This window comes from Pleurodeles waltl, chromosome 4_2 (genome assembly GCF_031143425.1).
Source record: "Pleurodeles waltl isolate 20211129_DDA chromosome 4_2, aPleWal1.hap1.20221129, whole genome shotgun sequence".
Taxonomy (NCBI): Eukaryota; Metazoa; Chordata; class Amphibia; order Caudata; family Salamandridae; genus Pleurodeles; species Pleurodeles waltl.
The window spans coordinates 626671377-626698934 of NC_090443.1; positions in this window are offsets into that span (position 1 = coordinate 626671377).

Sequence of the window (27558 nt, forward strand, 5' to 3'; positions counted from 1 at the left end):
CTGGGTCCAGAGACTGAATGATAGCCTGTTGGCAGGACTGAATTCCCAGTTCACTCCATTTGCTCCAAAGCAGAAATCTACATTCCTTAAGTAAAGCTGGGCACAGACAGACCACATGTTCAATAGTTTAATCCGCATTGCCACATCCTCTGCACATCACGCCCTCCCCGGGAGTTAACTGCCATAGGGCTAGATGTTTCAGAAAACCCCAATCACCCATCCTTAAGGCCATGAAGGCCTTTTTCAACCGGAACCCATAAGAATAAGAGAGATAGCTTGAGGGCATACCTGACTTAAAGGATTTGATTACTAACCAGGCATGCTTACGTTTAGCAAGGAGGGAGCAATCAGAGTGATCCGAGTATAGTTGTATGATCTTCTTCACATCTAGGTTAAACTGGGAATGGGGGGTTGCTTGCCCAGAGATCGTCAGCTTCCAGTCGTCGTTTACATTCAACCAAAAATTGGGCGTAAGATCCCTTTGTTTTTTACTCACTGATTTCTTTCCACAAAACTGCCTTCAGGCAACCATCTGTAGCTCGACGTAGCTTATGACAAAGCTTCAAAAAAGCGCCGGCACCGACTGCCAGCTGATCCGGAAACCCAAATTCCAACTGTACTGGTGCGGGTGAAGCAAGGCGTGGTACATGGAAGAGTCTCTTGTAGATTTTATTTACCAGCCTATTTCATAGTCAGGAGCCTTGCCCAACAACATTTCTTGACCATAGGCCAGTGAAGGGATAATGTTTGCTCTTATAACTTCCATTAGGAGAAGAAGGTTCAGACCCTTTAAAACTTTGGATATTTTAGAAAAGGCTACCTGCAGTGCCACAGCTTTGAATTCAATCTCCTTCTTATGCTTAACAAAGCTTCCCCTAGAATCAAATTGCGCCCTAAATATTTATAAGACTGGTCTGAAATGAGTTTACAGCTTTTGTAATACCAACTGGATCCCAAATGTTTTTACCTTCAGAAGGACACCACTTTGGTTTTAAGCAAATTAACTTCCATTGATTTGCTGGAGTATAAGATGCAAGTTGGTTAAGCAGCCATTGAAGGTCAATCTTAGTGTAACTGAACAATGCAAGATCATCAGTGTAAAGGCCACCAATCTTAGGGGGGTGGGAATTAACAGTGTCAAAGGGTACATTGACATATCTGCAATGAACAGATTAAAAAGAAGGGGTGCAAGCACACAACCCTCTTTCACACCACAACTGGTAGGAATTTTTCTAGAAAGAGAACGCTTGTCGCCAAGCTTAATACGGACCCAAGTATTTGTGTCTAGTTCTAAGATGGCACCCAGGAGAACTGGAGGAATACCCCAGTTTTGTAGTTTGGCACACAGGGCACTCCGGGGGATCCAGTCAAATGCTTCCCTAAAGACCACAAAACAACAATGCAGCATCAAGCTAGACAAAATCGCCCTGTCAATCATAATAGAAAGAGCTAATACATTTGTTGATATGCCTGAACCAGCTGAGAACCATGTTTGAACCATGTTTGAACAATAGGGATTAATGCCTTTGATTTAGCCCAGGCACAAAGATCTTGCAACAAAAGACTAGCATGAAACTTGGCCTCATTATCAAGCAGGGCTGTCATCCTAAATTGGCAGGTCTGACCTTGACCCACTTTTATATAGCAGATAAAGGATGGCACCACACCAGGACTTGGGAATTGTTGAAGTCAGGAGGCAGTGCTCAAACAGATTGGCAGGATGATTAGCCCAAAAGGGGGAATCCTGTTTGAACAGCGTCTGTGGAAGACCGTTGGGACCGGGGGCTCCATATTCCTTAGTCCTTTAGATGATGTGAGGGAGACATAGCTGAAAGGACTTCTTCACTCCCTGAGAGGGAATCGAAAACCCAATGAGCAGGTGGCACGACTTAGACAAAACAGCGGTGGGGCAATAAGCCCCCTCATCCAACAGTTTCCCATCCTGCTCCCTTATGGAAAAGTGGGTAGTCAAGTAACATGTCGAAACTCCTTCTAGAGTATTGACATTGCCAATGCCCCTTTGATTGCTATTTAGATTGTTAATAAGGGACCACAATTTCTTAGGATCTTTACTCGCACTTAGAAGTTTAGCCCACAACTGATCCAACCCATTTTGCCCAGAAAGACCCATCAGCCTTGTGATGGACCATCAGGATATAAATGTCACCCTTAAGCTTCCTTTGTGTGTGACTGTCCAGAGGGGATGCACAAAGTCCAGCTGTCATCTACCCCAGACGTATAATGAGAGACTGGCAGATGCACTGAACGGTTAAAGTAAGAAAATGGCAACTTTCTTAAAGTGTTATTTTCAGACTTACAATTAAAATTCAGACTCCAACATAAGTTGTGATTTTAAGTTGTACATACAGAGACACCAAACTCCACATTTCTATTTTTTCTCAATTGAAAGTTACACTTCAAAGATGGTTTAAGTTAATCCCAATGTTATCCCATGGGAGAGATAGGCATTGAAATAGTAAAAAATGAATGTAAGAGTCCAACCTTTTAAATACACTGCACCCTGGCCTTGGGGTCAGCTAGGGCCAATCTTAGCTGTGACTTCGATTTAATAAAAGGGAAGGTTGCCAGGTCGAAATGGTTGTTGAACCTGCATACACAGGCTCTGCAGTGAGAGGCCTGAGACATGTTTGAAAAACTACTGTAGTGGGTGGCACAATCAGTGCTGCAGGCCCACTAGCAGCATTTAATTTCAAAGCTCTGGCAGATATAGCACACTTTACTAGGGACTTATAAGTAAATTATGTATGCCAACTGTGGAGAAATAAATGTTACCATGTTTAGTGTACAGAGCACCTGCCCTTTAGCACTGGTCAGTAGTGGTAAAGTGCCCAGAATCTTAAAGGCCAGCAATATTGAGTCAGAAAAGGAGATCAGAGAGCAAAATGTAAGGGGAAACAGTGCCAAGAATGCCTGTTCTAGCAGGAGGATATGAGCTGGAGGTCAGATGCATCATTCAATTAATAGAGTGAGAGCCCTCCTGGGGCCTGCAGGACTGCGGGATGGAGCCTTACCAGAGAAGGGAGTTCAACGCCTGGGGCCTTTCACCTCAGGGCCATCCAGAACTCTGACCCATGAACAGGTTAGAGCTTCTGAACTCAGACAATGGGAAACCTTCTGGTGTCTGCAGGATCCTATCCAATGTACCTTAGAGAAGGGAGCCCAAGGCTTAGGCCTTTCACCATGGGCCAGCCAGAGCTCTGACCCAGGTATGGTAAGATCTTCAGAACCCAGACGAATTTAGGATTCCCCATCCTGGATACTTTGTACAATATGGCTGGCCAGAAATGAGAGCCCAAGATCAAAGACACCCACGATGGGGCCAGCCGGAGCTCTGACTCATGGAACAGTCAGAACTTGTAGGAGGCTGGACTGGCTTGTAGTGAGTACCAAGGGGTACTTGCACCTTGCACCAGGCCCAGTTATCCCTTATTAGTGTATAGGGTGTCTAGCAGCTTAGGCTGATAGATAATGGTAGCTTAGCAGAGCAGCTTAGGCTGAACTAGGAGACGTGTGAAGCTACTACAGTACCACTTAGTGTCATATGCACAATATCATAAGAAAACACAATACACAGTTATACTAAAAATAAAGGTACTTTATTTTTATGACAATATGCCAAAGTATCTTAGAGTGTACCCTCAGTGAGAGGATAGGAAATATACACAAGATATATATACACAATAGCAAAAATATGCAGTATAGTCTTAGAAAACAGTGCAAACAATGTATAGTTACAATAGGATGCAATGGGGAAACATAGGGATAGGGGCAACACAAACCATATACTCCAGAAGTGGAATGCGAACCACGAATGGACCCCAAACCTATGTGACCTTGTAGAGGGTCGCTGGGACTATTGGAAAATAGTGAGAGTTAGAAAAATAACCCTCCCCAAGACCCTGAAAAGTGAGTGCAAAGTGCACTAAAGTTCCCCTAAGGACAAAATAGTCGTGTTAGAGGGAGAATGCAAGGAAAACACAAATCAGCAATGCAACCACGATGGATTCCTGTCTGAAGGTACCTGTGGAACAAGGGGACCAAGTCCAAAAGTCACAAGCAGCTCGGAGATGGGCAGATGCCCAAGAAATGCCAGCGGTTGGTGCAAAGAAGCTCTTACTAGGCTGAAGAACTGTGAATACTGCAGGAACGACAAGGGCTAGAGACTTCCCTTTTGGAGGATGGATCCCCCACGCCTTGGAAAGTTGTGCAGAAGTGTTTTCCCGCCGGATGGACGCCAACAAGCCTTGCTACATGCAAATCGTGCGTTTGGCGTATTTGGACGCTGCTGGGGCCCAGGAGGGACCAGAAGGTCGCAAATTGGACCTGCAGAGAGAGGGGACGTCGAGCAAGACAAAGAGCCCTCACTGAAGCAGGTAGCACCCGGAGAAATGCCAGAAACAGGCACTACGAGGATGCGTGAAACGGTGCTCGCCGAAGTTGCACAAAGGAGTCCCACGTCGCCGGAGACCAACTTAGAAAGTCGTGCAATGCAGGTTAGAGTGCCGTGGACGCAGGCTTGGCTGTGCACACAGGATTTCCGCCGGAAGTGCACAGGGGCCGGAGAAGCTTGCAAAGTCGCGGTTCCCAGCAATGCAGCCCAGCGAGGTGAGGCAAGGACTTACCTCCACCAAACTTGGGCTGAAGAGTCACTGGACTGTGGGGGTCACTTGGACGGTGTCGCTGGATTCGAGGGACCTCGCTCGTCGTGCTGAGAGGAGACCCAAGGGACCGGTAATGCAGCTTTTTGGTGCCTGCGGTTGCAGGGGGAAGATTCCGTCGACCCACGGGAGATTTCTTCGGAGCTTCTGGTGCAGAGAGGAGGCAGACTACCCCCACAGCATGCACAAGCAGGAAAACAGTCGAGAAGGCGGCAGGATCAGCGTTACAGAGTTGCAGTAGTCGTCTTTGCTACTATGTTGCAGGTTTGCAGGCTTCCAGCGCGGTCAGCGGTCGATTCCTTATCAGAAGGTGAAGAGGGAGATGCAGAGGAACTCGGCTGAGCTCATGCATTCGTTATCTAAAGTTTCCCCAGAGACAGAGACCCTAAATAGCCAGAAAAGAGGGTTTGGCTACTTAGGAGAGAGGAAAGGCTACTAACACCTGAAGGAGCCTATCAGCAGGAGTCTCTGACGTCACCTGGTGGCACTGGCCACTCAGAGCAGTCCAGTGTGCCAGCAGCACCTCTGTTTCCAAGATGGCAGAGGTCTGGAGCACACTGGAGGAGCTCTGGACACCTCCCAGGGGAGGTGCAGGTCAGGGGAGTGGTCACTCCCCTTTCCTTTGTCCAGTTTCGCGCCAGAGCAGGGGCTAAGGGGTCCCTGAACCGGTGTAGACTGGCTTATGCAGAATTGGGCACATCTGTGCCCAACAAAGCATTTCCAGAGGCTGGGGGAGGCTACTCCTCCCCTGCCTTCACACCATTTTCCAAAGGGAGAGGGTGTCACACCCTCTCTCAGAGGAAGTTCTTTGTTCTGCCATCCTGGGCCAGGCCTGGCTGGACCCCAGGAGGGCAGCTGCCTGTCTGAGGGGTTGGCAGCAGCAGCAGCTGCAGTGAAACCCCAGGAAGGGCAGTTTGGCAGTACCAGGGTCTGTGCTACAGACCACTGGGATCATGGGATTGTGCCAACTATGCCAGGATGGTATAGAGGGGGCAATTCCATGATCATAGACATGTTACATGGCCATATTCGGAGTTACCATGGTGAAGCTACATATAGGTAGTGACCTATATGTAGTGCACGCGTGTAATGGTGTCCCCGCACTCACAAAGTTCAGGGAATTGGTTCTGAACAATGTGGGGGCACCTTGGCTAGTGCCAGGGTGCCCTCACACTAAGTAACTTTGCACCTAACCTTTACCAGGTAAAGGTTAGACATATAGGTGACTTATAAGTTACTTAAGTGCAGTGTAAAATGGCTGTGAAATAACGTGGACGTTATTTCACTCAGGCTGCAGTGGCAGGCCTGTGTAAGAATTGTCAGAGCTCCCTATGGGTGGCAAAAGAAATGCTGCAGCCCATAGGGATCTCCTGGAACCCCAATACCCTGGGTACCTCAGTACCATATACTAGGGAATTATAAGGGTGTTCCAGTAAGCCAATGTAAATTGGTAAAATTGGTCACTAGCCTGTTAGTGACAATTTGAAAGTAATGAGAGAGCATAACCACTGAGGTTCTGGTTAGCAGGGCCTCAGTGAGACAGTTAGGCACCACACAGGGAACATATACATGCACACCTATGAGCACTGGGGCCCTGTGTGACAGGGTCCCAGTGACACATACATATAGGCCACAAACCTATGAGCACTGGGGTCCTGACCAGCAGGATCCCAGTGACACATAACAAACATACTGAAAACATAGTGTTTTCACTATGAGCACTGAGGCCTGGCTATCAGGATCCCAGTGAGACAGTGAAAACAGTGACAAACACCCTGACATACACTCACAAACAGGCCAAAAGTGGGGGTAACAAGGCTAGAAAGAGGCTACCTTCTCACAGAACTTCTGAACCCAGACAAGCAGAGGAGACCTCCCGGGACAGCAAGCCCATGTGCCTGGCACTTTGAGACACCTCAGGCTGGGCAATAGGGCTCAAGGCCGGAGTCTTCCACCACAACAAAAGCCCTGACCCGGTGCCCAGTAACAGCTCTTTCATTGGGGCAAGCAGGGGATCCCTCCACAGGCATGTGGGCCCTCATTCCAGGCACTTTGGAACATGGCAAGAAAGCACCCAGAAACCAGGTCCCCAGGGTCCTCACTCTTGGCCTGCCAAAGCACTACTCATTCATGTAATCTGTGCACACTGAGTTACAGAGGGGGAGCTTTTGAGAGAATGTGACCAACCTCCCTGAGTCCTGGCTAGGCTTGAATCTTCAAATGAGCGATCATAGTGAATTCTAGGGTAGCTACACATTCTGTGACAGGAATTAAGTTTTCTATTTACATATGTTAAGTACAAAATCTCATCAATAACATTTGCGTGCACACTTTGCACCCCCCAAGTAGGCTTGTAAAGTAACGATAATTTTAATTATGCCCAGGCCTTTAACAAAAAAGGCTCATTTGTGAAATGATGTTGTATGTTTACAATGATCTAATCAAAGCAATGTTTCTGTTAGACAGCATATAAATAAGGCCTAAATATATACCACAATTTGGGTTGGAGTGACACCTCATTCCAAATCATTGAGGACACTGTATTGATTTGTGATAGCCAAACACATTCTAGTTCTTTTGTTCTGGTTTTGCTTCCATTGAACTTATTAGACTAACACACCTAAAATCAATGATGTGTACGAGTTAATTTCAGGATTCAAGACAGCATCTGTCATGACCTGCAGTGAGGTGGTCACCTTGTGTCGTGGCCAAGAGGAAACTTTAGCATACAGGTAGATTTGTCTAAAAAAACACATTCAAAGGATAGATTGTGAATATTTTTTTAGTTTTTAAGTATGTGATTTTGAAGAGCTCATATTTTTCTTGTGATACCTTTAGCATATAGGTAACATTGATAGAACAAAAATCAGATTTTAAATATTTGTTTCAGTTTCAAGAGAATGGATTTGCAGCATTTGATATTTTTCTAAGCCAGAGATGAATTGCAGTGATATTTGAATCACCTTGGCTGCGGAAATTTCTAGCTGGCTTCTCGTAACACCCTTGTTGTTAGGCCTGCCTGCCCTGAGTTCAAAGACAAACACAAACTTGTTTGTTTCAAAATCACTGTGACATTCATATGTCAGGGAGACAATTGTGTCACACATGACTGGAGACACACTGGCCCAACATGCTTATCACACACATATTCAACTGTAATTGTGGTGTCATCATTCATTGCCAAATTAATGCGGGCAATGCAATGACGGTACACTCACACTGGACAACGGTGTTCATGTGTGCGCATTTCAAGAGACCTGTATGGGTAGGTGTGTGCTATCTGTTGTGTTTGTGAGTCAGAACATGTGTGTGTGTGTGTGTGTGTGTGTGTGTATATGTGTGTGTATGTGTGTTTGTGTGTGTGGATTGGCTGGTTGAGGTGGAGGGACCTGGAGTAGGTGATGTGATTGTGTCTGTATGTGTGCCACTTGTATGTGAGACTGATGTTGTTGTGTGTGTTGTGTTGCCATGTGACACGTTGAGGTGAGTGACGTTATGTGGCATATGTTGTACTGATGTATATACTAGTGCTTCTGTGTGTGTTTGTGTAGGTCAGTGTGTAGTTGTGTTCGTTGTTATGGCTGTGCCGCATGTGGGTGCAGTGTCAATGGTGTGTGTGTGTTGTGCCTTGGATGTGTGTCAATGTGTGTTTTCTGCATGTATGGGTTGTTTTGTGTTGGAATTATAATCAATAATGGGGTTTATGTAGTGTGTTGTGTAGTGTGTAGTGCAGGAGAACATGTATGGCTAAGGTATAGTGTGGGTCACTTATCTCTGTTCCATAGCCACTGCTGTTGTACAAAGTCTATTGGGTCCCGCTGACATCTCCCTCTGTCAGAAAGCCTCCACCAATACACCGCCTGCAGGACTGTAACATCTAGATGCGACAGGCGGAATACGGTCAACTTGGCGATCTTATCGGGATCACCGTCGACCAGGCTTGGCAATAACACCGCCGAGATCTAAATCAGGCCCTTAGTCTACTCTAGAAGTGGGGAAGCAATTTTCCCAATTTGGCATGATTAAATAATGATGCTGAAATTTGAGGTAGACAGTCTAATTTGTTTTTTAGGCAACTAGCTCCTAGAAGCTGTGTGCTTGGAAAATGTTCTGTGAAAACGGATGCAGCTGCTTGCCTGGTGAGGATTTCCAGCTAGCTGGAAGTGTTTAGGATACTTAGTAGATCTGTGAAGTTTGTACAGGCAGCAGGGCTCTGCTGTGACACTTAATTCATGAGGCTTGATATACGAGGTGCAATTCCTGTTTTTGCATGACAACCTGTAAGTATTTGAACTGATGCTGCTGGTTTTTCTACACTGAATTGCACTGAATCCTGCTAAACAGGCCTCACTGCAAGTGCTCCGGCACTTTAAGAGGATTATGTCTAATTGTCTCAACCACAATTGGTTGAAGCTAGCTTACTTATTAGTCTCTAGTACATGGTATCAGGAGCTGCCAGGGTCCGTAAGTTAAAGTATCCCTTGTAGACTGCAGCACTTCTTGTGTCACAATGTGTGTAACAATGCAAAGCATGGCTTCCAGCCCAGCATTGCAGGCTGGGGAAGTGGTTTCATAATGCTCACCTGACGTTGCCATTTAAAGTAATTGAAAGCCTAAACCTTCCTTTTCAATATATATGTTGCTCCTAAGGCAGGCCTAAGAAACCCCCATGGCAGGGTGTTGTATATTAGAAAGACGTGTTTTTACATGTCCCAACAGTAAAAACCCCACATTGACGTTTTTGTTGCAGAAAGGCTAGTAGCCCTGTTGGCAAGTACAGGGTTCCATGCTGGCAACTCAGCATTGCTAACTTCTGAATGGGATTACTAAATATTGTACTTCAAGATATCAGATGAATCATTGCAGGTAAACCCGAATTGTTGCTCATGAAGAATTTAACCATTTGACAAATGGAGACTTTAAATAGTTGCTACTTTGTTGCCCAAAGCTTTCCAGTGACTTCTTACCATTACACACAAGCTGTTGTTCTTGAGACAGCCTTTTCTCCTTCTGGAGAGAGATGTGAACGGCTCTCAGGAAAGGATACAGAGGATCTGCCCTAAAAAGATGTGTGACCTGGCAGGATGTCAAAAAAAGGGTCTGAGCCTAAAAGGCGAGCTTCAAAGAGGAAGCTGCCTTTGGAGGGCAAATGGTAGTTACACAAGAGAGAGGCTGCTCTTTTGTTGTAGCAATCAGGTCGGCATCTCAGACAGAGAGGGGGAAACCATTGGCAAATTGTTTTTCCCATCAGCATGTAACCTCCCAGGAGATCACACCTCTGGGATGGGAAAAGGAGCACCACACACCAAGTCCAGGGTTCTCCTATGTCGGGAAGTGGGCAGAATGGTGCATTCCAGGCTAGATGACACACTTCACAGAAAGTCATCACTAGACGGGGGAGTACCTGTTACGCCATTGGCTAGTAGTGTCCATATTCACTGGCCATGGACTCCTTGTGCCCAGACTTCAAATAACCTCTGGTACTGGAGAGAAGACTGAGGAAGGACTGCCCTTCTATTCTCTGGACTGAGCAAAGAGATGCTGTACCAAAGACTGGACTGCACCTACTTCACCTTGGGCTAGCAAAGAATGGACTGTGTTTCTAGTGTCCTTCTCAAGGTAAAAGTCGTCCTTAAGCCTCAGGCAGAGACGATATCTCCAAAAGTCAGTTGGAAAATAACTATTTTATGGATAATGAATGCACTTATAGACAGATTTGAGGGACCTGCGTTGAAGCCACATTTTCTCCCGGTATAGCTAGTCTGTATGTTGGTGCCTATAAGGAGAAACACATTTATAATGTGCTTGCCCTTTCTATAAGATTACATTCTTCTGGTCATGTTACATCAATTACATTTTTTTTAAGTTGAAGGAAAGAAAGGGAAATTCAGCAAGAATTGATACAATGGTTGAATTTGGACAATGTGAGTCTGAAATTCTTTGCTAATTTCAGTGAACAGTAGAATTCTTAGACATGTCTTTTTCTTATGAGGGCCCAATACAAGAGGGATTATTCACCAACTCTACTGCAAGAAATACCCTACTTTATTTCACAAGCTGTCATCCTAAAAGTCAGTGACAATCATTACCAGTTAGCATTATCTGGCTGGAGATGGGTGATGCCTTAAAACCGGTCCCAGGATGCTTGTTTTTCAGTCCAGAGAGGAGCTAGCCTGGCAGTTCGGGCTGGACGTTTCCCATGGGGAGCAGAGTCAAGACTGATTTGCATGTGGCTGGGTCCAAACTGGGGTGGCAAGGTGGGCAAAAGAACAATGGATCAAATCCAGATCTGTGATTGGGGTTGAATGTTTTAAAGGTTTTACCAGTTAGTCCGTTCAAGTGTTTAAGTAGGAACTGTCCCAAATTTCACTGATGTTTGACAAACATTTGGCTGTTCTGAAAAATAAACTCAAAATGAGATGCCATCCAAAGAGGTTGATCAGCCACTTGTACAAATGGCACAATTCTATAATCGAGAGTGCAAGTTTGAACCGGCTGTCCTACAAAGGTAGATGGATAAAATTGCTTGTCCTGCTAATATCAGTAACATTTCAAATCAGGTAAAAAACCTAATAATGTCAAAATGGCATAACTTTAACATAGATTCAGATAAAATCATTGAACAGTCCATGTTTGCCTTCCACAGGAACAAGAAATTAAGAGATCAACTTGTGCATGCTCTCCTGCCAAGCAGTATAAGTAGACAAACTACCTCAACAAGTGAGGATAACCTGAGAGGAAATTACCGGTGTGACACATGTCATGCATACTTAACACCCTTACTGACTGATTGCTTTCTTTATCAGAACAAGGAGAAAGTAATCTTAGATGTACTAATATAACAAACAAACAATTGGCGAAAGAGATGTTCAATCTGAAAACATATGAGCCAGGTCTCAATCAAAAATATATAACGGGAAAAACTATTTCCTAATAGTAGTGCCTTCGATCTAGGTTCCTGTGTGATCTATTAGGGAGCAGCCCTCTTTCTCGTGTGGCATTTGAGGGATGATGTGTTGTTTTCTATTGCTTCATCGATTAGCTAATTTTTGTTTTCTTCATTCTTTTATCTTTTTTAATTTTGAGGTGAATCATGTTTATACTTTAAGTCATATTCATTTTGGCCAATGGTGAGTTTTTAATACTTAATCTATTTTCCAGGTTTAGTTTGAAGTTTCATTAATGCATCAAGATGTTAGCATTCGAGCTACCATTCTTGTTGCTGTGACATATGCATGCGTGTATGTTTGAATGTTATGAGTGTTAATGGATGTGTGTGCGTAAGAATGAGTGTGTGTGATGTTTTAAAATGAATGTTTGGTGCGTGCTTGCATGTTTGAATGCTATGAGTGTTGGTAATGGATGTGCGTGTGTGAGAATGAGTGTGTGTGTGTGCTTCCCGATGCCCCCTCCCTCCTAGCCCTGACAACAGGTCTCTCCACCACCACCACAGCAACCCCAAACACCACCACAGAAGCTACAAAGTCAGCACAGAAGGCAGGAGAGGCTCTTTCGATGGTGTACAACCATCCTTGGGTACAGGGAAAAAGATGTCATCAGGACTTACCGTCTGAACCTAAAGTAAGTTGTACGCCTGCTGGACAACATTGTGGCAGACATCACTACAAGGGTGGCAATACCACCCATGACCAAACTCCTCACTGTCCTCCATATGCTGAGGTCAGGATCTTTTCAAACAATGGGTACACAAGTGGCTGGTATCTCCCAGCCATCCTTCTTGGTCTTCCTTCCAAAGGTTCTGGAGGCAATTATATACCTCCTCCACATCTGCTTCCCTAACATCCAGCAACTGCAGAAGGAGACCAAGCAAGATTTCTATATAATTGCTGGGTACCCGCATGTGCTGGGTGCAATGGACTGCACCCGTTGGACCTGGCCCTTTTGGTGGGTTCATCCCCTGACTTTTTTTACTCCTTTCTCTTATTTTTTCTGACCCCATGCCATTGGCGCTAGGACTCTGAGCACTTTCTTGCTGCTGATCATTGCTGAAGTGCAGATGCTCTCCCTTCCAAAGTTGGTATAATTGGCATATACTTAATTGGTATATTTAATTTACCTGTAAATCTCTTGTAGAGTGGTATCCCTATAACCATGGCCTGTAAATTAAATGCTACTAATGGGCCTGCAGCGCTGCTTGGGCCACCCACTGAGGGAGCCTTTCAAACCTGTCTCAGGCCTGCTAGCGCAGGGCCTTCGTGCACAATTGTCTGCCACAGGGACCTGGCATCTAAATTTACTTGCCAGGCCCAGAACTCCCCTTTTACTACACGTAAGTCATCCCTAAGGTAGGCCCTAGCTAGCCCTCTGGGTAGGGTGCTATGTATGTAGAAGGCAGGACAGGTGCCTGGTTGCGTAGCATGTCCTAGTAGTGACAAGCAGCCTATTTGGTTTCTCACTGCTGTGAGTGCTGCCTTCTCATAAGAATGCATTGGAAATGCCTTGCCTTGTGTGTCGGGGATATTGTCTGATTTATGAGTGGTAGCGTAGGAATGTTTGGTACGGTTGTAATGGTAGTAAGAAATGCTGCTTTCTGGTGTAGGTGGATTTTTTATTATCATTACAGAAATGCCACTTCTCTGTGCTCATGACTGTTGTTTTGCAGCTTGACTCCAATCCTTGTCTGGGCACAGTGACAGTTGGGCTTCGTGCATACTTTTCAGACAGCCTGTACCCAGGGAGAGTGGAGGTGTCACAGCGGTGCCTCTGCAGTTTGAATAGTCTTCCTGGGCTAAGGAAGGGGGAGGCGGGCCAAACCTGCATCTGTAAAGGTTGTGCATGGCCTCACACAAAAGGGTAATATACCCCCAAATGATGTTTGGAGCCTGTGCTGGAGGAGAGAAAGGACACTCCCATGACCAGTTGGAACTGGTTGGAACTGGTTGGAACTGGTTGGAACCTCCTCTCCCCTTCTTTGTTAAACCTTTGCAAAACTGAGTATATGTACAGGGGGGTTTGCCCTACAATTTGGAGACACTTTGAACTTACTTTAAACTGGACACAGAATGCTGCTGGAGGGGCTCACCAGGAACTGCCTTCGACTGCTGCTGCTGTGCTGAACTGTGACCTGCCTGGTCACTTAGAGGAACTGTCAACTGCCTGCATCCACCTTTTGCTGCCTTTTGCCCTGTGCTCCATTGTGCTTTCTCCCCCAGAGGCTGTGTGCTGTGGACCCTGACTCTGGCAACTGTATGCTCAAGCACAAGAGAAGCGCCTCTTCACTTTGAAATAATGAAGTGCCTGGAGAGTGCTTTACTTGTTCCCCCAAGCGCCTTGTGAGTGCTTTACTTTTATGCCCTTTGTGCTTTTATAGCGCTCTGCCAACATGGGAATCACAGACGCAGCCCGAGTGGGCTATTTCTGCTAAATGCTAGTGGATCGCACTTCTTGGTGCCTCCAGGGCATGAACAAAGGGAATTCAGAGCAAGCGTGCTTCTATCTGTATCCCCGGGGCGAGGTACTCTCCGAGCATTGCCCCTGGAGCAACAGAAGGCCATTACTTAGGCCCGATCACCGTCGCAGCCCAGGCAAGCCTTCTCTCCCTTGTTTTGGGATCGGGTGGGGAAGGAAGCCCCATTGGAGGCTCCCCACCTCACCGGGCCCCTCAAGTGTCTTAAGATGGGCAGGGGAAGGAAGCCTCATTGGAGACTTCCCACTGCCCCACCGGGGCCCTTTGCTGTGTGTTGCAAGACGGGTGGGGACGGAAGCCTCACAGAGGCTCCCCGCCCCACTAGAGACTTAATTGTGTTTTTGGAGACCACAGGTGGGGTGGAAGCCTCACCAGAGCCCCCCACACTGCAAGGTCCCCCCTTTTGGCCCCAAATTGCTGATTTGCCCACCCTTCTGGAGGGCCAGTTGCGGTCTGGGGGGGCCCCCAGAGATCACGGGCCCCAGGAGGGGTCCGATATAAAACCCAGAGGGTGTGGGTGCCAGACCCCTCTCCCTAACATCAGCCCAAGGCACCACTTTTGCACAGAAGAGTGCCAGGCCCCCTTATTTTACATCATGGCGCTGGAAGTACCCTCTCCTCAAAATACAGGTACTCTTTTGGTAATACACGATTTCTAATGTTCCTGGTATGGACATTATAAACTGGTATGCTAACCTGTTTCCATTATGATGTGACATTTGTGCTGATGTTCCTTTTCTGGACATTCTTTGCTAATGTGTTTTTATGACTTGCCATATGTTTGCTAATGTTCCTGGTATGGGCATTTATGATATTGTTATGATAAGTGCAATTCTTTAATAATGTTTTCCTGGCTACTGCTTATGTTGCAGAATAATAAGTAAATTATGTGTTATGTGTGACTACTGTTCGTTTCTGCAGAGTAACTATTGTGAAACGTTCTGACAACTGCTTGGGTAGCAGGGTATTATTGACATTTTGTGTTTGGTCTAATTATGTTGTGTACAACACAGTTTATTTTAATAAACTTGGTGTTGTGTTTCCTTTCTGGTGGGGATAGTGCGACACGTGTGTTGTGTGTGTTGTATGAACGCTTTACACATTGCCTCTGGGACTGGCCTGAGTGCTCGTGCCAAGCTACCAAGAGGGTAAGTAGGGGTTATCTCGGACTTGTAACTTCCTTGCCCTGTCTAAAGTGGATGGGATCTGCCTGACTTAGGTACATAACCTAGCCAACCAGACACCCCATTTCTAACACACCCATGTTCAATTTGTGCCATGTTCAACAACCGAAAAACTATACAGGAACCATAAGCACATCCATTCTATAAATGTGCAGGCCATTGTGCACCACCGTGGGCTTTGCTAAAAGATCCTTGCCAAATACCAGGGCAGCGTCCATGAGGCCTACATATTCCAGGATTCCGCCATCAACAAAGCGTTTCAGGATGACCAATATGGCAATGGCCTACTCGTAGGTAAGCCACCATGCCTAACAGTAGGCAGACAACACACCCACCATGTAGAACAACCAAGACATACACCACACTAAACACACATAGGTAGGGGAATACAGATGTACAGGCAACAACACATATGCCACATGCCATTATACCACAATCATTGCACATCACAAACACATGGACACCTACATGTACATAATATAGCCACAACCTGACTGGCACACCACATGAGGACAGGTGGAGCTATGTCCCCTTTGCATACAGAAGCTGGGCACAAACCACTAAAGTGTCCACTGGTTGGCAACTAAATACAGATTCCACACACATTACACCTAATAATGTTTAGTTCAGCAGTGTGAATGGCATGGGTCATGTCAATGTAAAGAAAGTCACAGATAGGCACAGCCCCACATCAGTCATGGGGTTGAAGCATCAATATTAAATGTCACCCAAGTGTTGCCATGACCACCTACATATTACCTGCACATACCTGACAAACCTTCTGTATGTACATTCACATAGGAATACAACATTACCTGTCATGAAAGACCATGGGGCAAAATGATGAAAGGTCATGCAGCACCTAGTGCAGTGCCACCTGACATGCACTCCTTAATGCCCCCTAATAACACCATGTGTGTGCAGTATACAAGAACATGTCCACCATTGGACAGAGTTTGTGCAATACTGTAAAGATGCCCTTGAAGGGCTCTGTAGAGTATAGTGGGCACACTTGACCGTTCATACACCGTACATAGGGACCCATGCAAAATAATGGTTTTCACCCTCCCAATGCCAGAACTGTGCATGTGTTGAAAGTGTCAGTAATAACTCATGTATAGGAATTTTGGAGCTTCCACTGTACCAACTTTTGATCATCCTACAAATGTGTGATTCACACCCTAGTACACTTAATGACTGGCACACTCATCACCTGCCACAGAGGGCCACTAATGTGTTGCACTGCATGAGTAGTGCCACATGGTAAAATGGAGTCCAAAGTTTGGCTTTGTAGGGCTACCATAGTGCCTCATCATATAACACCACTTTGGTGCAAGGAGGTGGAACTTTCCACCACTAATAGGGCACTGGCACAATTATGGACAACACAACACATATTTGCAAGGGCACAACCATCTGTTTAGATTGAATATTACAATCCCCTGGTCCCTGAGCCTCAACCCAAGATTGTCATGTCCTTTAATACAGACCTATGAAACTATTCACAAAACAAGAACATCCGCTACACCAGAAGCAAGTCTGAGTCACTACTCCACCTCAAACTAATAACTGCCAAGATATATACCAGACCACTATCAACATTTACCAACAGATCATCTCTAATTCCTTTGCAGCCGACCAAAGTTACAGCATACAGCCATGGGTCATGACTCAATTTGGCAATCCCACAATGGTGGAAGAGCGTGCATACAATGAAGGGCACAGAAGAACACGCAATATGGATGAGAGGGCATTTGGGCTTCTGAAGTAAAGGTTAAGGTGGCTGGCCCTGACAGAAGGAAGCCTGTTGTTTGCTCCACCACTGGTATGTAAGATGATACTGGTATGTGCAATCCTACATAAAATATGTATATGGACCAGTAATCCCTGGGATGAACAGGTAGATATTCGCAACAAGGAGGAGGATGACAATGGTGCAGCACATTTGGAGGGGGAACTACAAAACACTGCTGCAGGAGTTTTGCGGGAGACTACAAATTGTACAGAACTTCCACACATAGTCACTGTACAAATATAATCACTTCGTAAATATCACCAATAAATTACTTTTTACCTAAATCTCCTTGGTCTACTCATTCTCCACCACATATACCATTGGAATGTAACTCATACTTCAGAGAGCAGGAAATAAACACAGCAGTTACAAGTATGCTAGCAACATGGTTTGAGATGTAATAGGGTCTAGTGCTTCCATGTGGCATATCGGTGTCACTTGCCTCATGGGCATGTGGCTCTTGAAGGCATATATCCATGCACCACAACATATAACGTGCCGTCCAGTGGGCAACATGCAAATTCCTAGCCCTTTCCCCACATCATCACCACGCTTGGCAGGATGTATGCAAGGGTGGCATGCATAAGGTAGTGGCTGCTATAAAATGGTGTTTAAGTAATGAAGGAACAGAACAGTGTCACATCCCAGGCGAATTGCTGCTTCACCGGCATTGTGCACGTCTGACAGGAATGGGACATCATTGGTAACTATGGACATTCAGTTACTGCACAGGGTTTGTATCCAATGTTATATGCAGAGCCTGCGCTGTGTATCCATGGGCTTCTTTCATGGCACTGCCATAGGACACAACCCTAACACATGAAGCGCTGTACCTCACTTATGACACACACACGTTGGCTGTGGAATGCGCTAGGGGTTGCCAGACAAATTAATAAATGGGACAATGTACCACCAAATTATTGTCTGGTGGGTTCCACTCCCTTGTATGTTATATACACACTTGTCACACAAACCTACTGTCTTGACACATGCCTACAGTAAATCCAGATATACATGTGAAGACTGATGTACGGGTGGATGGCCTAGGTAGCAAACGGTTTGCAAATACCAACAATGGTTGACATTTGTCAGCATGGTAACCTACTATGGTCTGTAATACACCATAACACAGCACATAGCAAGACACGCCACTCATTGTCACTCACATGCCAGACCAAGAGCAAGGTACCAACAGTGATAATTTCCCTAATATGTTTCGGTCATGCCAATCAGGTGTGGGATATGCAAGTATGTTCAGCAATGCCCAAACATATCACAGAGTTAGAAATGGGGTCTTTGGTTGACAGTCAGGTTACCCCCTGTTCAAGGAAGGACCCTCACTCTAGTCAGGATAAAAGAGAATCACCCTAAGCTAACCCCTGCTTACCCCCTGGGTAGCTTGGCAGAGCAGTAGTCTTAACTTCAGAGTGCGAGGTGTAAATAATTTGTACCGACACACAAAGTAACTCAATGAAAACACTACAAAATGACACAACACCAGTTTAGAAATTAGGAAATATTCATCTAAACAAAACAAGACCAAAACAACAAAATCTACAATGCACAAGTCAAGTTATCAATGAAAAAATCAAAAAGAGTCTTTCAGTAGTTTCAAACGCACACTAACGCTGTCAGCGTGAAAAAGTAACATGGGCGCATCAAAAATAACCCAGCACGTACGAGTGCGCGTCAAAAAGGGCTTGTGATGCGTTGATTCCACTCACGAGCTGGACCGTGCGTCGTTTCTCCTTTCGCCGGGTCGGGCGCTTAATTTCTTCTCTCCGCATGAGAGCGATGCACCGATCCGGCCAGCACTCTCGGGTCCGGGCAGGCCTTGCGTTGTTTTTCCAAGCCCAGCAGTACTTGAGTCGGAAATCCTGCTGCACGATGATCCGAAAACACTGTAGTGTGGGTTGTGGTCTCCAAGCCTCCGTCAGCGATGCTGCACGTTGTTTCTCCTGCTCTGTGCATCAATTCTTCGGTCACGTTTCCTGCGAGTGTCGTTTCTCAGCTGTTGAGCTGGCAGAGCATAATTTCTTTAGCCGCAGATTGGAGTCGCGTTGATCTTTTCCCCACACGGTGCTCTGTGCGTGGATTCCTTGTCTTTAGGCTGCCAGCTTCTCCTTTCAGGGTCCCAGGAACTGGATGGGCACCACAGGGCAGAGTCGGAGTCTCTCCAGAGACTCCAGGTGCTGGCAGTGAGAAGTCGTTGCTGTCCCTGAATCTTCAAACAACAGGAGGCAAGCTCTACATCAAGCCATTGGAGATTTCTTCTCAAGATGGAAGGTACACAAAGTTCAGTTTTTGCCCTCTTACTCTGGCAGAAGCAGCAACTGCAGGATAGCTCCACAAAGCACAGTCACAGGCAGGGCAGCTCTTCTTCCTCAACTCTTCAGCTCTTCTCAGGAAGAGGTTCCTCTTGTTTCCAGAAGGGTTTCTAAAGTCTGTGGTTTTGGGTGCCTGTCTTATACCCAATTTCTCCTTTGAAGTAGACCTACTTCAAAGCTAAGTCTCTTGAATGTGAAATCCTGCCTTGCCCAGGCCAGGCCCCAGACACTCACCAGGGGGTTGGAGACTGCATTGTGTGAGGACAGGCACAGCCCTTTCAGGTGCAAGTGACCACTCCTCCCCTCCCTCCTAGCACAGATGGCTCATCAGGATATGCAGGCTACACTCCAGCTCCCTTTGTGTCACTGTCTAGTATGAGGTGCAACCAGCCCAACTGTCAAACTGACCCAGACAGGGAATCCACGAACAGGCAGAGTGACAGAAATGGTATAGGCAAGAAAAAACACCCACTTTCTAAAAGTGGCATTTTCAAACACACAATCTTAAAATCAACTTTACTAAAAGATGTATTTTTAAATTGTGAGCTCAGAGACCCCAAACTCCACATGTCCATCCACTCCCAAAGGGAATCTACACTTTAATCTGATTTGAAGGTAGCCCCTATGTTAACCTATGAGAGGGACAGGTCTTGCAACAGTGAAAAAATGAAATTAGCAGTATTTCACTGTCAGGACATATAAAACACATCACTATGGGGGTCATTACAACCCTGGTGGATGGCGGAGAACCAGCGGTAAGACCGCCAACAGGCTGGCGGTTTTACCTAGGTGAATTATGGTCATCCGGCGGTTCTCCGTCCCACCCGCCAGGGTGGAAACGACCACCGGGCTGGAGACCTGGGTCTCCAGCCCTGCGGCCATCAGTATACCGCCGGCGGTATTTGGACCCGGCTTACCGCCGTGGATTTCCAGCGGTTTGAACCGCCATGAAATCCATGGCGGTAAGCACTATCAGTGCCAGGGAATTCCTTCCCTGGCATTGATAGGGGTCTCCCCCACCCCACACCCCACCCCGATCCCTCCCCTACAACCCCCACCACCCCTGCCACCCCCCAAAGGTGGCAGGGCCCCCCTCCCCACCCCTCCCCCCAACATAACATTACTGACACACACCCGACATGCATGCAGGCACCACCAACGCACACACGCACACACCCCGACATACATGCCCACAGCCACACACACTGTCAGGCACGCACATCCACATTCAAACATACACGCACACATCCACACAGACATACCCACAGACATACACGCACTCATTCCCATACACACAACACCCCGCAAGCATACACGCACTCACACACCCCCTCTACATACAGACATGCACACCCCCATGCACGCACACAACACACAAAACACCCCCACCCCCATCCCCTAACGGACGATCGACTTACCTGTTCCGTCGATTCTCCGGGAGGGGACGGGAGCCATGGGGGCAGCTCCGCCGACACCGCCACGCCAACAGAACACCGCCACAGCGAATCACAGGACGTGATTCGCTGGGCGGTGTTCTGTTGGCGTGGCGGTGGAGGTGGAGCAACCTCCACTTCCCCGCCGCCCGCAAGTAAGGCTGTTGGCGGCTCTCCGTCGGAATAACGACGGAGAGCAGCCAACAGTCATAATACGCCGAGCGTCAAACCGCCGGTCCCTCGGCGGTCTTGCAAAAAGACCGCCAAGGTCGTAATGACCCCCTATATGTCCTACCTTAACCATACACTGCACCCTGCGCTTGGGGCTACATAGGGCCTACCTCAGGGGTGCCTTACATGTAAGAAAAGGGAAGGTTTAGGCCTGGCAAGTGGGTACACTTGCCAAGTCGAATTTACAGTTAAACCTGCACACACAGACACTGCAATGGCAGGTCTGAGACATGATTAAAGAGTACTTATGTGGGTGGCACAACCAGTGCTGCAAGCCCACTAGTAGCATTTGATTTACAGGCCTTGGCACCTCCAGTGCACTTTACTAGGGACTTACTAGTAAATCAAATATGGCAATCATGGAGAAGCCAATTACATACACATTTTGTAAAGGAACACTTGCACTTTAGCACTGGTTAGCAGTGGTAAAGTGCCCAGAGTAACAAAAACAGAAATATTTGAGTCCAGCACACATCAACAACCTGGGGAACAGAGGCAAAAAGTTAAGGGAGACTAAGCCAAGGATGAAAAGTCTAACACACAGACCCATTAAAATATGAATGGAAGTAGAAGTAGACAAATATGTTGCATGTGACTAATGAAAAAAGCAGTACTCAGATGATTTCACACATCAACATCATATAGTCATGGCAAGAGTGACATACGTTGTGGAATGCAGGAATAAATGCATACTCATGTTCAACGAAGGATGTGGATGGGCAGCTAAGAGATACCCACAGATACTTGGAAATACAAAATGGGAGGTCACTTGGAGATGGCACTAGTGCTGTGGCAGGTGTAATATCATGTGTTTGTGGCACTCATTAAATCTCGTAAAGCCAAACAATGGGACGTCACTTTTCATGTAGCCAGTAGTAGAAGATGTGTACATCTACAATCTACACTAATCACACACTGCATGTTGTCAGTGTATGACCTGACAATGTTGCTGTAGAAGATGTGTACAAAGTGTAGTCAGCCAAAAGAATGGCAGCAGTGTGGAACACCAAATATTCCTAAGAAGTAATGGGGTAAAATGTGGAGAAGAAACACACATAGACCAATACTGACTTTTCAACAGATTAATGTCTGCATGTGATCACCCAACATATGTACAGAGAGGGTGGCTAGGTCAGTACATAACCCAGTCATGTATGCCACTACTATAACCCGACAGTTTCCCATCGCATACCAACATGACAGGAGGCAGTGACAGGTAACACCTCCAGTCCCATGGCACGTTCTCAAAATAGAAGTCACAACAGAGATAAAATCCTTAACCAAGCTGCCTATAGAAATTACTAAGGACATCAAATCATGTCTGTGAGATCATGCCAAATGATGAGACATGTCCTGCATGTGCAAGTAGCCAGTCCTCAGTAAATGATAGGGGAAGGCTGACATCAAGTACTCAGATGAAAAATGTATGTCCCAGTCTGTTCAATCACAATTGTGCACGTGTCTGTCTGCAGGGGGCTGTGTATTGCACTGCTGATTAGCAATCATGAAGAGGCTAGATCCCCCTCTAAAACACCCTAACACCACTGCTCTGGCTATATAGACTATTGACATTGTCAGGGGCCGGATGCATGTACACAGTGGACTGAGTAGTCTGAAGCTCCATATACCTGCGCTTTCACATGCAAACATGGGTCTCTGATGGCACAAAAACTCCCACAGTAGAGAAGAAGTGTAGGCTACCATCTTTACCAGACTGCAACACTGCTACACAGTGGTATGCCATTGTATGCGACAGTCATATCCAACATGCTGTGGACAATTGTGAGTACACAAGTTGGTGGCATGCACACATATGCCAGATATCTCAGCACACATGTACCACTTAAATGGCACATGCCTGGTATTGTGTATTGGAGTCTGAACAAAAGGCAACTTACCACAAATGTAAGTGCATATGTTTCACAAGATCATTGACAGAAATAAATGACCTTCACATGTGTTCCGACATTCGGAAACATAGGTGGCACTGAAATTACTGCACAGGGATTTGTCAAATTCCAACATGTCTCCATGCAGGAAGATAGATATGTGAGGTTTCATATCCCATGAACACATTGCTGTGGTCATATGTTACTGAAATGACTTTACACATATATTTACACACATACGACGCATAGCAAACTTCATTGACACATGTATACACACCATCTTCGGGAACTAAGATGCATGGGAACTATTTGTCACAAATGTAGCAGACCATCATGAAGGTGAAACCAACAACATCCACAGAGAGGACACACATGCAAACACATTGCCAGGGGTAATGTGATTTCAACTCAGCTATACTCCACTGCATCCACTGAGTACAATTTTTGTATGCCTTACCATTTATTGGACATTGGCCATCATATCTATTGTGTTGTGGGTATGTGTACATTTATATATCAGACATAACAATGTGGTACACCCACAAATATGTGTTAGAACACATATGTACACTCATAATACACATGTGCTAACATGTATGTGGACACAGTCTAGCTACACATGTACAGATGCAAAAAGTATTAGTCATCACATGCATCATACACATAAAAAAACATATAGGTTGAACATACCAATGTCACCGTCAAGATATGAACAGACATGCATACACATGTAGCCATACCATACTGACAACATATTTGCATAGCCCCTGTGACATGGTATGTTTATCTGGGTGCACTTAAATTTAGGCCCATCTAATCAATTTCGATGCATTCCCATCATGCGTCAAACTTTTGATTCAAACCAGTAAATTCCATATTCTGCAAGCCAAGGAAAATGACGCCTGGCCCTTGCACGTCAAACGCACAACCACAGGCATTGTCAGCCAGTATGGGAAAGAATACTACGCATGACTGTCATGTGTCAAAAATCTAGACAGAAATGACTCAACTTCATACTTTCCTATGTAGAAAAAAGAATCCTGCCCCCTGAGCGTCTATCGCAAGTCTACAGCCTTGTCACGCACAATGGAACAAAATTGATGCATGACCCTCATGTGGCAAAAAAATGACGCATAACTGAAAAAATTATGCACAGGCCCAAAAAGTGATGAAACAGGACATCCTGCCTGAGGTGGGGCAAGGTGATCCCCCAACTGACAAGAATATTTGTTGCGTACGCAATGACCACCAACTTAAACACCATTTGACTGATCTGATCTGAAGAGAGCAATATCTACTGGATCACCTGGGGATTGAGATTGGTGGAGCAGTTGGTAAGTATCCCATTGCATAATAACACCATTATTTGGATGTGCATGACAGGTGTCAGCTTGTTTTGTTAAAGGATCTGGACATGTAGTATTGTGCCTGTATTAAAAGCCCCTGCACCACCTTAGGGCTGCCATTGTAATTAACATTTATAAAGCAGAGCCAGAGCAGAAGTGTTATCTTCCCTACACAATCATAACAAAGTGGTGCAGCGCATGCATAGTGCCACTCTGTTTAGACCAGCACAACATGAGACCTGCAACAGGCATCATGAATGGGAGGGGGGCCCTACGCTTGCTTGAGGAGCTAAAGTACATACCTCTCAGAAGTATGTCCTAGTGCCACATTTCCTGCACTTTGAAAGGCTGCTCAGAGCAGGTGTTAAAAGGGGGCATATAATTGTATATGATGGCCCCTATGTATTGAGCAGAAGTCGTGCTAATCTTTTTGTTGCTACACCTGCTGAGTACATCATTTACGTCCATATAAATAGATGCAGTTTCCTCCTACCTGCACCATGCTGTGCTGTATTTCTCATAAGGCACACACATGGTGGGAAAAAGGGTACACTAAGGGCCACATGGACCGTAGTGATGCACTTGGTACAGCACCACTTTCCTTTAATCAACCCCTTTGTGCCATTGGCCAATGCTATTTAAGAGAGCTTGACTATGCACTGAGTCCAGACTACTAGCACTTTCTTCTTCCTGTCCATTGTGTATCACATATACCCCAAACTTTGTCTATTTCCCCACACATATGTGCTGATTTTGTACCACAGGCCTACTGCGTCTTACTGACAGTATGGGAAAAGCCTGCATCTGCACCAGCAGTAGCACATTAATCAAGAACCTGCACCCACAAAGGCATCCTTGGACCACAGAGCAAGCGTGTATGTGTTGAGGCATACGTCTATGCACATGTTGGTATCCCTTCCTGGACAAATAATTTAATATCATGGCAACAATATCTGGCCACACAGTATTGGTAAGGCATCTATAATTTCAATCAGATAATGTGCAGGTAGAAACAACTTAATAAACATATGTAAACTGCCATGGCATTATTGCTCGCATGTGTGTACCTTGTAATGGCACACACATAGTAGTAACTAGAAGTAAGGATGTATCACAGCATTCCTCAATACTTTGGAATACTCACAAAACCCCTGGGCAGTTCTCCGTCTGTTTGTGGTGACAATGAGTTAGATGTCTTTAATATCTGGGGCAGGGTCAAAAGCTAAAGGGATCACAATGGGGTGGTCACTGCAACAACCATTGAATGCCCCTTAGATGCAGACTACAGTGTCATGTAGCCCCATATGGTCATGGAGGTATAGAGCTACAAAACATGTGCATGACCCATGTACATAGGGTGCAGTGAAATGCACCACAGGAGTGTCATAGAAAGTGATAATTTGTAGGTACCAGGGTCTCCATTAATTGAGACTATGGCCCTCATTCCAACCCTGGCGGTGTCCGACGGCCAGGGCGGAGGGCAGGGGAAGCACCGCCAACAGGCTGGCGGTGCTTCCAGGGCTATTCTGACCGCGGCGGTAAAGCCGCGGTCAGAAAAGGGGAACCGGCGGTTTCCCGCCGGTTTTCCCCTGGCCCAGGGAATCCAGCGCCGCCATGGGGATTCCGACCCCCTTCCCGCCAGCCTGTTTCTGGCGGTTTTCACCGCCAGAACCAGGATGGCAGGAACGGGTGTCGTGGGGCCCTTGTGGGCCCCTGCACTGCCCATGCCACTGGCATGGGCAGTGCAGGGGCCCCCTAACAGACAGTTTTGTCTGTCAGCTTTGCAGACAGTGAAAATCGCGACGGGTGCCACTGCACCCGTCGCACCCCTGCAACTCCGCTGGCTCCATTCGGAGCCGGCTTCCTTGTTGCAGGGTCTTTCCCGCTGGGCCGGCGGGCGGCCTTTTGGCAGTCGCCCGCCGGCTCAGCGGGAAAGCCAGAATGGCATCCGCGGTCTCCTGACCGCGGAGCGGCCATTTGGCGGTGACCGCATGGCGGGTGGCGACCGCCGCCCGCCGCGGTCAGAATGACCGCCTATGTGTGATTGACTGACCATAGATGTTTGAGAGCTGGTCTAATCTACCACTTGGTTTACTTGCTCACTCTGCCTTACAGGTTGATTTTTAACAATGTGAACCATGCACAGAAATGTCCAAATATCACAAAGCTATGTTTTCCTTTTATGTATTGCAGGTGGACCTCCACCCTACACCAGTGGAGAGGTGTCCAGATTTGAAGACCCCAATGCTGCCAGTAAGTGTCACCTTGTGCATCATGTGTGGCAATCCAGGGTTTGGTGTAATACAGCACGATGTGTGCAATGCAATAAATAAAAGTTTTGCGTGACCAATGCTATGATATCATTGGAGTTAGGATGGTGACATCATGTCTGTTGTAAATTTGAGCATTGAGAATGGCTTGATTGTTGCACAAGTGGCAATATGTGCTGGTATGGAATTGTGCGTGTTAGGAAATGGAAAGCATGGCCACGTATACATTGATGTCAATCATGATAGGTGTCAAAGCAGCTGTTTATGTAATTAGCATGCCTGTTGACAACAACTTTGTCACAGCACTTTTGACAGCACTGTGTGCCAGACATAGCTGACAGTTACTCACGAAACTGTACAGATGAAGGAAATGTAAAGGGGTCTCTAGGGGGCTTATGTAGGAGATACTTGCACCACTGTTGCCTCAGTACCCTTCAGATATAAATTGAGGCTGCAGTTGTGCAAGGAACAAGATTGTGCTGGGCAACAGTCAGTAGAGTACACAATTAGTGTATACCTCAACTCGAGATGGTTGTGGGAAATGTTTATGGATTGTCCCAATCTAGATCTCAGCAGAATTACTAACATAATCTTGCTATCATGATATTTGTGAGTCATCTTGATCATATCACATATGCAAATGATGTGAATGCTGAGTGTGTACCTGGTACTTTGGTGATGTCTGACATGCATGCCAGTTACCAGAGGATGGAGAGGAGGTTCTGGAAGGAAAAGGCCCCAGGGGTATGGTGTGATTTCCCACATGGGGGCCCTCCGCAGCAATGTCAAAAAAAGAAGGCCACATTGGGGAAAACATCAGGGGTTCAAGGGGCCTCTGCGCGTCAGACCCCCTCCATATCAGCTCCACCTGTCACAAGCCAGGCACCCGTACAGCCACCTGCTGCAGCCATGACACCTAACTTTGAAAGTGACATGAGACGGGACATGGCTGCCATAATGGCCAGATTGGAACATTT